The sequence below is a fragment of the Scylla paramamosain genome, chromosome 4, assembly GCF_035594125.1.
Source record: "Scylla paramamosain isolate STU-SP2022 chromosome 4, ASM3559412v1, whole genome shotgun sequence".
NCBI lineage: Eukaryota > Metazoa > Arthropoda > Malacostraca > Decapoda > Portunidae > Scylla > Scylla paramamosain.
The window spans coordinates 28,602,027-28,607,026 of NC_087154.1; the positions used below are offsets into that span (position 1 = coordinate 28,602,027).

Consider the following 5,000-nt stretch of genomic DNA (forward strand, 5'->3'; position numbering starts at 1 on the left):
CTTCTTTCTCATTTCTATCTGTCTCTCTGCCTGCCTGCCTGCTTGTCTGTCTGCCTGCCCTCGCCCCCCCACTCTCTCTCTCTCTCTCTCTCTCTCTCTCTCTCTCTCTCTCTCTCTCTCTCTCTCTCTGTCCCACACAAGCAGGTGAACCCAATCCTTCCTCTTACACACGTCCCTTTTAGCCCCTTCTCTCTCTCTCTCTCCCGCTCTCCCTCTCACCCTCTCACCCGCTCCCTTCCTCACACACGACAGGGGGACAGAGACGAAGCGATACCAGCACGAGAGCCAAGACCAGATTCCGCGATGTATGTAGTGTTTCCTTTTTCTTCTACTTTTTTAATCTTTTTTAGCAGCCACCAAGTTCTTGCTTTAGTGATGGATGTGGGACTGGGGCTTCTTACCTCACACCTTCCGGGACAAAGATATACTGCACGTCTAGGAAAGGAGGAGAAGGACTGACTGCCACTCTTCCGTGCGCTTATGGAAGAGGTGCCAAAGGGAGTGTTCGGGTTAAGCTGGACAGTATAGCAATTTTCTGTATCTCTTTCTGTCTCTCACTCTTTCCGTCTTTCTGTTGTCCTGATGCTGTCCAGTCTACTCGTCAATGTAATTAAGATGTGTCCAGGTATTTCTTTTTTTTTCTTTCTCTTTTTCCTTGGTTTTTCTCTCCTTTCTTGGATTTGTCTGTCTGCCTCTCTGTTGGTTAGTCGTTTGGTCTGTCTTTCTGTCTCGTTTGTAAGTCCGTTTGTTGGTTCACGTTTCCGGGTTTATCTGTTTGTGTCTTTGTGCTCTCTCTCTCTCTCTCTCTCTCCTCTCTCTCTCTCTCTCTCTCTCTCTCTCTCTCTCTCTCTCTCTCTCTCTCTCCATATTTGCCTCTCCCACCCACACACACACGCACACACAATATGTTAACTAAGTGAAGCTTCCATTGAATTGCAATTTACGGAAAACTGGGGACTTACTTGATATTTTATCTCCCTTTAGGCGGAACACTCGCGGCGTCGCAATCCTGTACATGTTTCGCTTTTAGTTTATCCATCAAACAGTAAGTTTCTACATCAGAGTGACTGTCGTAATTAGCTGTGTTAAAGTTCCTGTGACTGTTAAAGCAAGATTGGCAGCAGGGTCAACAATAATAGAAACAACAACAATAATAGCACGAGCAGCAGCAGCAACAGGAGCAACAGAAGCAGCGGCAGTAAGCGAAATAAGACAGGAGGCGACTTGCTTCATTAGTTACGGTGAGCGTGTCCTTGTAAGTGCAGGAGGGAGGGCGGCTGGCGGCGACGTTGACGGACGGTGAGCGGCCAGCCGGAACTTACGGCCCAGGAAACTCAGCAGGGCCGCCGAGGAAGGGAGGAGCGTTTTAACCCTATTATCTTTCGAGGTTACTGGAGCGTGGGGACAGGGCGAGTAGAGTCCCTTCGTTCTCTTACCATGAATTCGTTTGTTTTGTTGGTCGGAATCAACTTGGGATCCTCAGCTCTGTTGACAGACAGACAGGTGTTGCATTGTGTTCGGCGTCTATGGTTACGCATCTTTACTTGTGTGACACTGCTGCAGGAGGCAAGCACGACCTGCATTCAACAGCTACGGAATATATGTTTACGAGGAATCCCTGCCCTTGCCCCTAGCACCATTGTAACGCAAGAAGCAAAATCTCAAAGTGCGGCGTCAGGCGGACCTTCCTGAAGGCGTGATCGCGTCTCAGTGCCGCGATTCTCCAAAGTCTCCTTGAAACTCTTGCTGGCCATGACGTAACCCACCAGGAATCCATTAGGCAAGTTCCTCCTTAATCTGTCTCCAGTTAGTAAACTAATCGCAAGGAACACAACTTGACGCCCGGTAAGTCAGTAAGGAGGACGGAGCTGGGGACGGTAATTCGGCTTAGCCTAAGATTATTTCCATGATATGATAATTATGAACAACAACGAGGCGTCTCTCTTTACTTTATTTCCACGCTATGAAGATTATAAGCAGTAATTAGGAATCTTTCTTTACTCCCATGGCATGATAAGTGAGAACACCAACGACGGATTTTCTTTACTTTATTTCCATGGTATGATAATACTTTAAAAACTTTTTTTCTTTACTTGCTCATGATTCCAACCGCTCACTCGTATATCATCCAAAAAAATAAAGATTGTATACCTTCTAGAACAAAAATACACAGGGGACACTCCAAAAATTCAACAAGGAGAACATGACTATTTCCTCTCCGGGCAGGGAAATGTTGGCCGGCCGGTCAAGAAAAAGTCGAGTGTTGTGTTGTCTTTTGGCCTCCGTCGTCCCCTTCCATCGCTGGATGACGAGTACCTGGGGTGGGCGAGGTGTGCTGGCTGGAGAGGCACACACGAGGGAGGCGGCAAACAGTGTGTCAGGATAAAACGAGGCGGAATTCCTCAAAGGTTAAAGTTGAGTCCTTCCGGTAATATTATGCAAGGGAAACTGTGGGGCCTGCTCAGCGTGGCACCAGCATTAAGGAGGAGACCCCGGCCCCGCCAAGACACCTTACTTGGGGCCACCGCTACACACACACACACACACACACACACACACACACACACACACACACAGAGAGAGAGAGAGAGAGAGAGAGAGAGAGAGAGAGAGAGAGAGAGAGAGAGAGAGAGAGAGAGAGAGAGAGAGAGAGAGAGAGAGAGAGAGAGAGAGAGAGAGAGAGAGATTACTTACATTCATGGTTCGTTATATTACTTAGACATTTTAGAGATATCGAAGAGTAGCAACAAAACACACAGGTAAGAGGAGAGACGAACGCGTGGACAGGTGGGCTACGTGACTGGGGTCGTGGGGCCAAGTGACGGGACAGATAGATGACAGGATCTACACCATAATGTCTTATTCATCAATGTATGGATATTGTATTATGTAAATGAGAAGACTATGATGGATCATTGCCCAGTCACCGGGATGCAGCCTAATATTTCGGTGTTATATGAAATAAATCTTTCTAAAAGACGAGATAAAGATTTTCTGCTCGATGGACGCTGCCTCGGGCTGCTGGACGCGAGCGTCTGGCCGCTACCAATATATCACACCCGCTGCCTCCGTTGTGGGGAGACTCGATGTTAAACCGAGGGGAAAAATTGTCCTTTTTTTTATTTGTGACGAGCGAAGCTATCCTTGTACCGTACCTGAGCCTTGGTGAGAAGAGGAGGGAGGCAGTGGAGAAAGAGTGGAAGCGATGTCCTTCGAGAAGACGGCAGCCTCAGCTTACTGGTGATGGACGGTGAACTCGTCTTGGAGAGGACCAGTGTTTGGGGGAAGACTGCCGTTCAGGAGGGAGACAGCCTGTTACTGGAAGGACATCCTCTCCTCCAAGTCATGCGTTCTCATTGCTGCTCGCTGTCTTTTCTTTCATTAATGGAAGGCACAAAGTGTGAAGATTTTTTTAATCATTTACGTATTATTCCGGTGTTCGTTTTCATACATGACCCATTGGCATTGAATCATTCACACATAAATAAATACAAGTCTAATTTCTCCAAAGACAATGGAGAGTAAATTCCGCAGACTTCGTTCTCTGTATCGAGGCCAAGTGTGCATTACCTGGATTATCGCGAATCAAACAGACTGTCGACACATTTTAAAACGACAGTTAAAACACAAAACAATCTATAAACCTTCATGCATGATTTATGTAAATGTCAATAATCCTAGTGCATTTACCCCGCCATTCCTTTCCATAACTTTCATTTAATTCAGTGATCTCCAAGGATGATGCATCACAAACATCTGCAGCAAATTATTTCTGCTTTACTAATGTAATCATAAAATGTAATTAATGGAGACTCTTCTATTGTGAGGTGACGAACTATAATACCGATGTGCTGGAGCCTCCTGAGTGTTGCTGGCGCAGGAGTCACGCCGCTGTGAGGTGTGAAGGTCTGCAGCGGACCGGAATTAGTAGAACTTGTCCAGACCAGGTCATAATGTACTATTCCTCACTAGCATACCTTGCCCACCTTCCTCCCTCGCCGCTCACCACCTCTCCTTATCTCCTCCATCTCCACTCCCTCATTTATCCTCCCCGTCTGCCTCCACCTGTTCTCCTCCCTGCCCTTTCTCCCTGCCTTCACCTTCCCCTCTTTCCGTTATCTTCACCCCTCCTCCTACCCCCACTCACTCCATCACTCGGCACACAAGACTGATGGGTTCCCTCACGTGTCTTGTGTTGTCTATTCTAAGATTAACATGCTTACGGCGAGCAGCGCGACGCTCGGCCACTCTGTCTTGCTAACAAAAAAAAAAAAAAAAAAAGAGTTCAAAGTGTGAAAATTTATAGTGCAAAAAGACCAAGGAATTATTTACTTATTTTATTTATTTTTTTCTGCTTAAGTGATATTTTCTCCTTGTATCCCTCTAGTACCGTTTCGTGTACTGCCGCCATCCTTTAGTCTTGACTTTTAAGTGTCACATGAATTGCGCAGCGGCGTCAGAAGATTATTAGCCTTGGCAGAAACGAACGAACCACGTAATCGTATTGACTGTTTCTTGTTAGTCGAGAGGCTCGGGACATGACGGACGATGGTGTTGTTTTTACCGGCCAGTCTCGGTCGCCGCCGCCGCCGCCGCCGCCGCCGCCCCTCGCGTGCACGTGCTGCTCGTGGGCATCGCTGGTAGCTGCGATAAGGGCTTTGTGTGCACCCTTATTATGCCTCGGTTTCATTAGATTTCATCTTATATGGAAGCAGTGTAAGAATGGGATAATCATAGGTATTTGCATATCATTAATGGGGTGTGGCCGCCGTAGACAAGGGAGCAAAAAATGGACCGTCAGCAGCTGCCCGCGGGGCACACCTGGCGTAGTCTAGCACGTGCGTTGCCATGGCGATGGCGTCCTACAGCGCGCTGCCGGACGCATGACTTAATTTTACTTTGACGATTAAAGCGCACTGTACTGCAGAGACGATAGTTTAAGTCCCTAATTTGTCATGAGGTAAATAACAAGTCTGCTCAATAGTCCGTTTAAGTAACGA

The 5,000-nt window shown here is 47.2% G+C and overlaps 1 long non-coding RNA gene across 1 annotated transcript in view; it reads left to right on the forward strand.

Moving 5' to 3' along the window:
* Positions 1 to 4,350: 4,350 nt before the first annotated feature.
* LOC135099944 (uncharacterized) overlaps positions 4,351 to 5,000 on the forward strand; it is a 40,524-nt gene continuing 39,874 nt past the window's right edge. Inside the window, exon 1 of the long non-coding RNA XR_010268458.1 lies at positions 4,351 to 5,000. This exon is cut by the window's right edge and continues 392 nt beyond it. This is a non-coding gene — a long non-coding RNA (uncharacterized LOC135099944).